This window comes from Capsicum annuum, chromosome 12, assembly GCF_002878395.1.
Source record: "Capsicum annuum cultivar UCD-10X-F1 chromosome 12, UCD10Xv1.1, whole genome shotgun sequence".
Lineage (NCBI taxonomy): Eukaryota > Viridiplantae > Streptophyta > Magnoliopsida > Solanales > Solanaceae > Capsicum > Capsicum annuum.
In genome coordinates this window covers 17,059,935-17,073,028 of record NC_061122.1, presented here as the reverse complement: position 1 = coordinate 17,073,028, position 13,094 = coordinate 17,059,935, and positions in this window count along the sequence as shown.

The window sequence follows — 13,094 nt, the reverse complement described above, 5'->3', positions numbered from 1 at the left end:
GTAATTTGAAAAGTTCATTTATTTTTCAATTCAATTTATAAGTAATCATAGGATATCATTTCCTCATTATTTTGTCTGTCTTTTTCTACAAATAATTGAATCTAAGGCCGCCAGCTTAGCTTTCAACTATATTTATTAGCAAAATGCTAGGTCACAATTGATAGTCCTCCAAAGAGTTCTATATAGGGAATTTTATTTTAATTGTTTAAGAAAACTGATGGAAAAATCATTTGTGCAAATCAAAATAATTAATACTCAACCACTACTATAAGATAGATCCATTACTTTTTAGAAGTGAATATGTGTACCTCTATGTGCCATAAAATTTTTAGTATTTAAAAAAATGGTGTGACGAGGGTTTAATTTAGTAGTAATGCCAGAAACCCTGGAAAGCTCGAGGGTGGGTGGTGGTGGTGGGGGGTTTGTCAACACTAAATCTTTTCCCATCTTTTTCCAGAGTGCAAGTACAAAGGCATCTTTTTCCAGAGTGCAAGTACAAAGGGAGGAGCTTTGAACCAGAAGGTAATTTCACTTCTCATGATTGAGGTGCCAAAATTTGCCAAACTATCAAATATCATATTGAATTCCCTCTACATGTGGTAGATAGGTGGATCATGCAGTAACTTCACGAGGGATCTGCAGTCATCAATTATATGTGAGTAAAGAGGTAGTGAGTGTAGACACGTAATTTTGTCCCTTCCCGATATCATTTTTACTCATTTACCTTATCATACATCCCACACCATTCAATAATTTTTTTCCAAAAGGACAAAAATAATCAAATCCATAACCATCTTATCCTAACAAATTTAACAAACTCACCCTACCTCCACCTCCAGGGGCGGATCTACGATAGCGGGTGTGGGTTCTCGAGAACCTACAACCGCTACCGTAAGACATATAATTAAATAAGAAATATTATTAAAAGATATAAATATTTAAAGGTGGGAACCCATAACAAAACTGATGGATAGCTCATTGGTTAGAGGAAACTCATATGTACTTCTGGCGCTTCAGTGTGGGTTTGAATATACCGTAACAGAATTACACACCACATACCAGTGAAAGAGGGATTTGATATATACACTACTCACCTTCAACCTCCCTTCACCATCAATATGCGCATACACACAGTTGCACACACACAACAAGATCCATAAACACCAATACACAACAATACACTCAATACTCACATATGCTCCTCCATTTGACTGAATTCACAGCAAAATTCACTCACTCTCACTTGAAAACACACACATCACTCACACATAGGAGGATATACGCACACACACAGAACCAAGGGGAAGTGAGAAACTGTTCCAATGTACAACGACCCACGCACAACGACGCATACACACACAATCAGAAAGGGAGATTGAAGTGGGATTAAAGATAAAGGAGAGAGGAGAGTAAAGAACGGCAAAATGAGGGTGAACAGTGGAAAATGGTGGCGAAGGACTCGCCGAAAAAATGTTATTGTTGCCCTTTTTCTCTGATTTCATCACTGCCGAGCTCGTCGAAGCTTCAGCGAAGCCCCCAGCTCAAACCCGCCTCAACATCCATCAAAAAACTACCAAAACTGATCCAACCAGCCCCAGCTTCGGTAAAATCCATTGAAAAATGAATGAAACAGTAATGTTATATACGGAGCTGAGTTGACGAAAACAGAACAAAAAGGTTAGATCAAAGTCGGACGGAGTTCATTATTGAGGTTTACGTCGGGTTTTCTGGATGCGGTTCTATCTTTGATATATTGAAATCGATAATTAAGGTCTAATTCTTCAACTCTTTCTCTTTATCTCATTTTAAATTTGGAAAATTGATTTTATGATTGTGTTGGATGATGATAATTGGGTAATTTTGTTGACGTTGATATTACTTGTTATGGATAATTGATTGTGGTATGAATTCGATGTTAGTATGGTGTGGATAATCATATCTCATATATAAAAAATTTATGTTGAAAAGCGATTTGGGGAAAGGGATTGAAAATCGGTAAAAGTGATTATCGACTTGTGTAGATTGATGGTTGTTTAAATCGAAATGAACGTCGATTATGTCGATCTTGTCTTAGTTCGTGAATCAATAGGCAAACGGTAGGTTGGGTAGGCAGAACTTAGGGATTGCGGATTGTTAAATGTTTGGAATGTTTATTGAATAATTTTGTTTTTCTCGCATTTGGAAAATGTATTCATTTGGCCAGGGGAATGCCCCAAGACACATTGTACTTATTCACCGGGGAATGCCCCGGAGTACCATATACGTAGAGGAGGCTCGTGATCAAGGTCCAAGGCATTGGGTAAAGCATAGCTAGGATAATTAGAACTGTTTAGGTTTCTAACTCAGTATTTTTATTTTTGGTTTGTAATAAAGTGGACTGGACAATATTTTTGGACTTGTTTTGTTTGATTGATTGATTGTATTTATGTGTTTTGTTGGTTTATACATTTCATAGTGTCGTACTAGCTAATATATTCCACGGAGCTATCGTGGTCGAACCACGGGATCGAGGGGTGCCTAACACCTTTCCCTCGATAAACAAAATTCCTTAGCCGGAATCTCTGTTTGTGGGACAGTTTTAAAGAGTCAAAACCATTTTGAAAAAGGATTTCCAAAGGTGACTTGGCACACCCATTTTATGCCAAGTGGCGACTCTGAGTTCAAATGAAAAAGAATCTTTTTCAAAATAAATTCTATCCTTTGTCACTTAATAATAAAAACCCTTTCAAACTTAAAATTAATCTTTTGGTTAAAAAAGGGGTGTGACAGCTCTGGCGACTCTGTTGGAGACTTTTCAGAATTCAAACTTATTTTTTGAGTTGTATCGACTCAGTTTGACACTATAGGTGTATAGACACTTTATTTGTGTTAGTGTTTGTGTTATTATTTTATCATTATTGAGCGCCTATGAGCTACATGTTTACAGTTTTTCTCTTATCTGTTACCGCTTTATATCTTGCATCATGTGCATTACCCCGAGTCATTCTTTTCGCAACAAGTCTCGGAGTACACGTCGTGTACACGAATTCTAGTTGAGTTACCCTTATTTTAGGAGGGAGAGCCATTGGATGTATGGAGTAGGTGGAAAACAATCGCAGCCACTATCGACCATAAACGTCCCCAAACAACCTTGTTAGTGGACCCCATCCTAGGTCAGCCTTTAGGTCATGCTTATCTGCATCATATTGAGACCTAGCGGGACCCACTTGCTCCTTTGTTGGAGACTCATCCCTAAAGCATCCTTACGTGCTAATTGTTTCATCCTTTAGGGTAATAGGGTCATTTGACGGATTGATTTGGGGAAACCATGTGTTAGAATTAAAGGAGCGTGTGTTTAGGCAAGGAAAAAGAAAAGAAAAATAAAGTTTTGCAGTTTTTTTTAGTGTTCTTTATGGCTTTTGTTTTTCACAATTCAAAAATTCAAAAAGATTTTTTACCTTTTGCACTCATTTACTCAAAAAACAAAACATCAAAAAGATTTTGCCTTTGTTTACTTTAGCAAGTATTCATAATTCAAAAATTTAAATCGGAAAAATTCAAAAAGTTTTTCGCCAATTCTTTTGACAATTAGTTATTTTCTTTTCTTCTTAAAGTTTCAAGAAAAAAGAAAAAGAAAGAGAGTTTGATCGGTCATGTTGTGCCAAAACTTTACGAACTACGTACACCTGATTCTCCTCTTTTGAGAGTGAGATACATAGGCCCCCTTCTTGGGTTCGGTGATCTTTTCAAGAAAAACAGAAAAAGATTTTGAGAAAGTGTTGAACTCTAACACGTTTGTTATCTCTTGTTCAGTTAGTTTAAGGTGGTTGGTTTGTGGCATTCTGGTGGGTCCTCCACATTACACCAAATCTAAGGAAGGTTTAGTTGTGTCCAATAAAAATATAGAAAGTGACCTCATGAATCAAATAAAGAGTCAGGAAAATGAGAGTTTAAAGAAAAAGAATTTGAGACTAAGATAGCAAATGATGAAAATGTATCGAGCTTGGGCTAGTGGGTTGCCTCCTCCTCCATTCCCCAACCCTGCAAATATTAAGTTTTCTATCACAATTGCAAAGTCAGTTTCCTATTGTTTTTGACGCACCACAACATGCCTCAGAATTCATTCCAAACCAAATGCATCCCAATACTTCTACTATTTTTTCTCTAGCTCCTCAGTATAAGCCTACTATATTCACAACACCATATGTCGTCTATGATTTTGTTCCTAAATCCTCTATTGAGGCTTCCACATTGGTCTTCCCAACGGTTGTGCGTCCCCATGTTGCTAGTGGACCCATGTTCAATACTCTTAATGATCATTGTTATACCCATGTTGCTAGTGGACCCATGTTCAATACTCTTGATGATCATTGCTATACTCCTGAACCTACTTTCTAGTTAACCGGACCACTAAAATTTCTTAACAAGAAGCCTAGCGTGCCAGAAGAGCCAGAGAAAATGGTTGAAAAAAATGAAGAGTGTAGAAAATGCTATGAAAAGTTCCCTAGGACTGACGGATAAAGAAGATGTTTCATATAAAAATTAGGGCATATTTCAAGTGTTAATCTTCCTCCAAGCTTTGAGATATCGAAATTTAAGGAGAGGGGTGGACATGAGGAATTCATGAAATATTTGGGATAATATTGCAATCAATTAAGGGAAACTGGAGGGAAGAAGAATGAAAAAGATGTAGCTGTTATTGTAGTTGGACAATGGGCATCCAAGAAGGCCATGTCGTCGTTACCCTTATTCTCAAGCCCAAGTTCATACCCAAGCTCTATATAATCACTCCCAAATGCCATTATACTTTATTTACCCAGCTCCATATCCAATTTATAGTGCACAACCATATGTTCAACCTCCTTCTTTCTCAAAATAGCGCGCATTAACTCCTCAGAGTCATCCCCCAACTCTACAGACATATCAAAGCCCTTCTATGCCCGATGTTTCATCCAAGTCAAACAATGAAAAGAGGCAGAAGTCTAAGGATAGTTTCACACCAATTAGAGAATCGTATGCTAGTCTATTCCAGAGATTAGTACAATGGGGCATGATCACTCCTCTTCTTGGGCACATACTTAATCCGCGTTTAAGAAATTTCAATCCTAATGTATGATGTGCGTATTATTCTGATGCTCAGGGTTATAGTATTGAAGATTGTCAAGATTTGAAAGGAGAAATTAAAAAGAAGATTCAAGATAGATCAATTATGGTGCAGAACATTGACAGTGAGGAAAGTTCTAGTCATGCTGATATTCAAACCAATGGCTAAGACATCAAGCACAACAATTGGAAAGTCACTCCTCTCCCTGCTAGGATGGATGTTTGGTAGTTTGTTTTGTTTTATTTTCTGATATCCAAATTATTTCAGGGTTATAGTGCAAGATTTATCTTGTTTTGTCCCTTTGTCATTTATGTTCAAACCCTTCTATCTTTTATTTCAACTAAATGAAGTATCTCTTTCCCTTTATGTTTTAAATATGTGGTGTTTGTATGTTTTCTTTAAACAGTACATTTTATGTTGATTCTAGTGATATGACATGCTAGCAGAATTTTCAGTCAGATCTTAAAATCCAGTTTAAGCATGAACTTTGAATCAGAGAGCTAAAGTTGGAAAAAACATCTCAGAAAATAGGTAGAGTGTTGAGACATTAGGTGACCAAGTTGTAGCCTTCTTTGAAAAATTAAGGCAATTATTTTTTAGAATCACAAGTATAACTTGGCTATCAATTGAAATACATGTCTCAATTAGGTAAAAAACTGTGTGATCCTATATCAAGAGGAATAGAAAGAAATAAACTCCACAAAAGCATGAGTCATTTAATGTGAGGGGTGTACAACAAAGGTGGAGTTGTATGTTTGACAAGTGTAGAAGAAGAACTGCCACATATGCTCAGTTAAAGTTAGTATTGTTAAAGTGTCGCAAATGATCTTCATCTTTCACTTCATATTGCATGATGTGTACTTGCATTCTCAAGGATTGATATGATGAAGACATTTCATTCTGTTGTCCAAACATTGTGTCATCCTTTGTTTGCCCCATTTGAGCTTTATTTCTATTTTCTTTTGCACCCTTCTTTTGGAATCAAGATAGAGTCAGCAAAGCTCAAAAGAAAAATGTCGAGCAAAATATAGCGTAAGAAAATTTTTAAATAAATAAAAAAATGTCCAAAAAGAAAGAAAAGAGAAAACAGTCAAGAAAAATAGAGTCATAAAAGGTCCCAAAGAGAAACGAGTCAATAAAAGAGAAAATAAGAGAAAAGAAATCAGAGTCAATCAAAAGAACAAGTTGTCGAAACTAAGTGTGATCTGATTCTCCTCTCTCGGGGGTAAGATACGTAGGCTGCTCTACTCTGTGCTCGGTCTAACCAAATAAATTATTTAGAATTGACCAGTTAAAAGAAACTGGGGCATGAGTTAATCTTTATTGTTCGAGTCGATTCCGAAAGCTGTAAGTCCCACTCCACCTCAAATGTCATTTGGGCCTCATGCCATCCTTTCTTTTTAACCTTATCCAAAAGCTATGTTACAACCAAAGAAAGACCTTTAGATCGGTCTTTGAGAATGATAAGACTAAGCATGCAATGCATATGATAGACATTTTGGGAACTACTTGTCTTTCTCAGCTTAAGAAATCAGGAGAGAAATAAAAATGAGAGAGTCTTATCAGTGAAAACACTCACGGGCACCATAAGGCGATGGTAAATTGAGAGAGACAAAAATGTGAGAGTCTTATCGGTGAAAATCCTCATGGACACCGTAATACGATTGTAAGTTAAGAGAAATAAATATGAGCAAGTCTCATAGGGTCTTATTGGTGAAAACCCTCACGGACATCATAAGACACTGGTGAGATGAGACAAAGAAAATGAAAAAGGCTTGTTAGCGAAAACCCCTCAAGACGTCACTAGCTGAATGAGGTCTTTGAATACGATTGACCCAAGAAAGTAACTCAATTTCAGGTCCATTAACTCAACAACAATTGGTGAAAATTTGAATGGAAAGATCAGGCAACTTAATCCAGAATGCATGTCATAATCATTAGAGTTGATTGTCATTTTCAGATAAATTCTTCTTTTCTCTTTTTAATGGGGACATTCATTGTCTTTTCTTTCTTCTCTATAGTTTTATCTTTATTTTATTGTGTCAATTATCCAAATAAAAAAAAATCTTTGTTATTTTTCTTGTGTCTTTGAGTCAAGTGCATATCAAAATAAGTGAGAAAAAATATTTCAGAACTGGCTACCAACTTCTTCAATTGCACAAAGTAAGACAAAAAGGCTAGCACATGAAAGAGACACGATTGTGAGCCGAAATAAGGCATGTAGAAAGTTTTTTCAACAGAAAAGTCTGGAAACTCGTGGAAATAGCAAGGTTCAAAGGATGTGTCTAAGGAACATAGCAACAACAGAGATATTGTGTTTGTGTCAGAGTCACTCTTAATGATTTGAGTTTAGATCAGTGCTGTAGTAAATCATTGACATATGCTAATGGTTGGAAGCAAGATTAAATATGATGGGAGCAAGAGCGATTTCCGTAAAAGGTAAAGCCACAAACCAACCACCATATTTTTAAACTCACAAGTTTTCTTTGTATGAAATAGGAATACATATTACCTTCAAATCAAGGATTTCTAAACCTAAACATCAAAGTCCATAATTTCTCACTTCTACAAATGCAAGAGGCAATATTTCTGCACAGATTTGGTGATTAAAACCATGGTAAAACTCATAATCCAATATCTCTAGGAGATACATTTCCTTTTCAGGGTAATTCAGGTTCGTTTATTAGGTGAGTACTTCCTAAATTGAACCTTCACTCCTAGATGTCTCACTTTCTAGTTGAGTCATTCTACTTGACCCTTAGGAGACACACTTCCTTGGTGGGTATTCAAGTTTCGCTTGTTAGGTGGTTCACTTCCTAACTTAAGCCTTTACTCCTAGAAAATGTACTTTCTAGTTGAGTAGTTAACCCTTAGGAGACGCATTTTCTTAGATAATTCAAGTGGCATTTATAAGGAGACACACTTTCTTGTTTGGGTAATTCAAGCGACATTTGTAAGGAGACACACTTCCTTGATTGGGTAATTCAAGCGGCATTTGTAAGAAGACGCAATTCCCTGTTTGGGTAATTCAAGTGGCATTTGTAAGAAGACACACTTCCTTGTTTGGGTAATTCAAGCGGCATTTGTAAGAAGACACACTTTCTTGTTTGGGTAATTCAAGCAATATTTGTAAAGAGACAAACTTCCTTGTTTGGGTAATTCAAGCGGTATTTGTAAGAAACACACTTTATTTTTTGGGGTAATTCAAGTGATATTTTTAAGGAGACGCACTTCCTTGTTTGGGTAATTCAAGCGGCATTTGTAAGAAGACACATTTTTTTGTTTAGGTAGTTCAAGTGGCATTTGTAAGGAGACGCACTTTCTTATTTGGGTAATTGAAGCGGCATTTGTAAGGAGATGCACTTCCTTATTTGGGTAATTCAAGTGGCATTTGTAAGGAGATGGACTTTCTTGTTTAGGTAATTCAAGCGACATTTGTAAAGAGACACACTTCCTTGTTTGGGTAATTCAAGCGGCATTTGAAAGGAGATGCACTTCCTTGTTTTGGAAATTCAAGTGGCATTGGTAAGGAGATGCACTTCCTTGATTGGGTAATTCACATTTTACTTGTTAGGTGATGTACTTTCTAACTTAAGTCTTGACTCCTAGAAAATGTTCTTCCTAGTCGAGTCATTCCCCTTGAATACTAGATGATGTACTTTTTAGTCGAGTCATTCCCCTTAAATCCTAGAAGATGCACTTTCTAGCCGAGTTATTGCATTTAATCTTTAGGAGACGCACTTCCTTGTTAGTTTTAATTTGTCAGGTGGTACACTTTTTAACTTAAACTTTTATCTCTAGAAGACGCACTTTCTAGTCAGAATTCCTCACTTTAATTCTTAGGAGACACATTTCTTAATCTTGGTCATTTAATCTTACTCTCAAGAGATGCATTTTTTGGTCAGTCTTGATTCATCATTGCAACATGCAACTAATTATGATTGAATTTGACATTCACAAAAGTTTTCTGATGATAAACTAGGGCAAAACTTTAATTCATGTTATTGAAAGCATCATTTAGGATCCTCTTGAAAATGAGACTTTATTTTTGAAAATGAGATTTCTATCATAACCATTGTTTGGGATAATTTTCCTTCTAGTTTTGATGTAATTTCAGGAGCCCCTCTGAAGAACATGGCGAATAAATGAAAAGTCAAGCAACAAGGTGAAGAAGTCGAAAGTCAAGCATCAAGGTGAAAAAGTCAAAAGTTAAGCAACAAGTTGGAGAAATTGAAAGTCAACAGATTGGAAAAATAGCAAGTCAGGAGCCTGCCTGAAGAAAAGGGTGAAAAAATTGAAAACCAAGCAACAAGTTGAAGAAATTGCAAGTCAAGAGCCCATCTGAAGAACAGGGTGAAGAAATTGCAAATCAGGAACCCGCCTGAAGAATAGGGTAATGAAATAGCAAGTTAAGAGTCAAGGAAAGTTGCATAGATAGGACTTTTATAATTTTATTTATGTTTTTAATTTATAATTTTTATTTTTGATGTAATGACAGAGCCGCGGACCGGAACCTCAACGGGACCTCACTCGATTCTCCAACTCGGTTGTCCTTCTTTCTCCTGTTTCTTCCTTTGAATAATGGTCGGATCAAAATTCTGTCTCATTGTCTACTTCTTTGTAAGAAAACACTTTGTGTTTACATCCAAAGAGGGGAATAATGTAGACATGTAATTTTGTCTCTTTCCGAAATTATTTTTACTCATTTACCTTACCTACACCCCCACACCATTCCATAATTTTTCTCCAAAGGACAAAAATAATCAAATTCATAACCACCTTATCCTAAAAAATTTAACAAACTCATCCTACCCCCACCTCACCACTCCTACCCCTACCCATATACCCCCCACTCATGTTTTCCTCAACGAATACCATAACAAAATTACACACCACATACCAATGAAAGGGGGATCTAATATATACACTACTCACCTTCAACCTCCCTTCACCATCAATATACGCATACACACAGTTACACACATAGTAAGATCCATATACGACAATACACTCAATACTCTCATATACTCCCCCATTTGACTGAATTCACAGCAAAATACACTCACTCTCACTTGAAAACACACACATCACTCATACACAGAAGGATATACGCAGACACACAGAACCAAGGGGAAGGGAGAAATTGTTCTAATGTAGAACGACCCACGCACTACGACAGAAAGACACACAATAAATAAAAATTGGAGTAAAATTAAAGAGAAAAAAGAGAGAAGAGTGAAGAACGGCAAAAAGAGGGGGTGAATAGTGGAAAACGGCAGTGAAGGGCTCACCATAAAAATGTTATTGTTGCCCTTTTTCTCTGATTTCATCACTGCCGAGCTCGCCGGAGCTCCGACGAAACCCCCAACTCAAACCCACCTCAACATCCATCGAAAAACAAACAAAACTGATCCAACCAGCCCCAGCTCTGGTGAAATCTATTGGAAAGCGAACAAAACAGTAACGTTATATATAGAGCTGAGTACGAGTGTCTCTTTTCTTCGTGATTATTGGTTCGAGTTGGCAAAAACAGAACAAAGAGGTTAGATCCAAGTCGGACGGAGTTTGTTATTGAGGCTTAAGTCAGATTTTCTGGACGTGGTTCTATCTTTGATATATTGAAATCGATAATTATGGTCTAATTCTTCAACTCTCTCTCTTTATTTTATTTTAAATTTGGGAAATTAATTTTATGATTATGTGTTGGATGATGATAATTGGGTGATTTTGTTGGGGTTGATATTACTTGTTATGGATAATTGATTGTGGTATGAATTCGATGTTAGTATGGTTTGGATAACCATGTCTCGTATAAAAAATTTTTGTTGAAAAGTGATTTGGAGGAAGGGATTGAAAAATGATAAAAGTGATTATCCGCTTGTGTTGATTGATGGTTGTTTAAATCAAAATGAATGTCGATTATACCCATCTCGATATTATCATATATTAGGCCATTTATCAATAGGCAAACGGTAGGTTGGGTAGGCAGAACTTAGGGATTATTGACTGTTAAATGTTTGGAATGTTTATTGAATGATTTTGTTTTTCTCGCATTTGGAAAATATATTCATTTGGACATGGGAATTCCCTGAGACACATTGTACTTATTCATCGGAGAATGCCCCGAAGTATCATGTACGCAAAAGAGGATCGTGATCAAGGCCCGAGGCATCGGGTAAAGCATAGCTAGGATAATTAGAATAGTTTAGGCTTCTATTTCAGCATTTTTATTTTTGGTTTGTAATAAATTAGACTGGACAATATTTTTGGACTTATTTTGTTTGATTGATTGATTATATTTATGTGTTTTGTTGGTTTATACATTTAATAGTGTCGTAGTCAAAATTTCTTAGCTGTAATCTCTGTTCATGGGCCAATTTTAAGAGTCAAAATCATTTTGAAAAAGAATTTCCAAAGGTGACTTGGCATACCTATTTTATGCCAAGTGGCGACTCTGAATTCAAAGGAAAAATAATCATTTTCAAAATAAATTCTATATTCTGTCACTTAATAATAAAAACTCTTTCAAACTTAAAATTAAGCTTTTGGTTAAAAAGAGGGTGTGAAAGTGTGTCAAATAGAATGTTTACTACCTCTACAGAATCCATAACTATGCAAAGAGAAACATATTCATGTCGGTATGCAAGTTGAAGCCCTCGTAGTAGCGCAAGGATCTCCCGCATAACGATGGATGTTTTAGTAGTATGTACAACTTGCAAAACCTAGTAACCAATCACCGGAGTGAGTCCTGAGGACTCTGCCAATACCTGCCAAATCAGAGGTAGTGGGTGCTGCAGCATTAGTATGGAGGAAGATAGTGTTGGGATTGGTAATGGGTAATGTTCAAGGTGTAGGGTGGTTGCAAGACATAGGTTTAGAGATCATGAACTATAGTGCTTGATAGAATTCACAGCTTAAAGTAAGAACTGTGTGCAACGAAGGTTGGACTTTGGTATTTTCAAATGTGTTTTTATTTTGAGTTACTAGAAGTTCTTGAGCAAGAATGCATAGAAAATTATTCGTGGTAGGGCCGACATATGAACAGATTTGTGGTGCCAATGAAGTAAATGTTTGAGCCAGGAATACAGTACTGAAGGGGTGGAACCTAGAAGTGAAGGTATGTGATGTAGCAATTGGAGTTGGCGCCAAAGAGGTGAAGTGGCAGAAATGAAAGAAAGTATGGTCATTGGATGAAGGTAGGCATTTGTTGGCAATCGGTAATAAATGATGAGCCATAGAAAAGTGTGCATTTTCGGGGGAAGCTTAAGTTTCCAAATCCACGTATAGATCGATGTCCGAGGACGTGGGAGTTTTAGTGAGAGAATTGTAACACGACTTAGCTTGACTATGAATCTGCCTGTAGGAGTTAGTCCCCAAATAATTTGGTCATCATCTTTACCACTATTGGAATCCTCGAAAATATAATGAGTGTTAATTAGATGTCGAAGCTGAGGCGGTAAGTCAAAGGAGGGCGGCAATTGAGCGTGTAGGAATAAAGGTTTTTTTTACCGCAAACTAATGAAAGATTTATGTTATAAAACATAATTATTTTCACCCATTGTTCGTTGAACCAATATACTAGTAAAATTCATGATGGCAAACAGATTTCATTGAAGTTTTGAAAGATTCTCAATTTTTTTTCTACTTATTCAATCATAATATTTGTAGAAATAGTCACTAGACATGACAACCCACTGTACTAAAGTTCTCGCTATGCGCAGGGTTCGGGAAAGGGTCCCACCATAAAAGTGTATTGTACGCAATTTTATCTTGCATTTCTGACAGAGGTTGTTTTCAAGACTTGACCCGTGACCTCCTAATTATATGAAAGCAACTTTACCAGTTATTTCAAGGCTCACCTTCAAGGTTTATTGATACAGAAGAGATATTAAAGGCTTACTAATAATGGTATATGGATATGCTAGGACTAGTAACTAAATTAAGGGAGGTTGATTTGATATGGAGCTCTATGATGCTACCTAGACAAAGGATGATTCTATGACTAGCATAC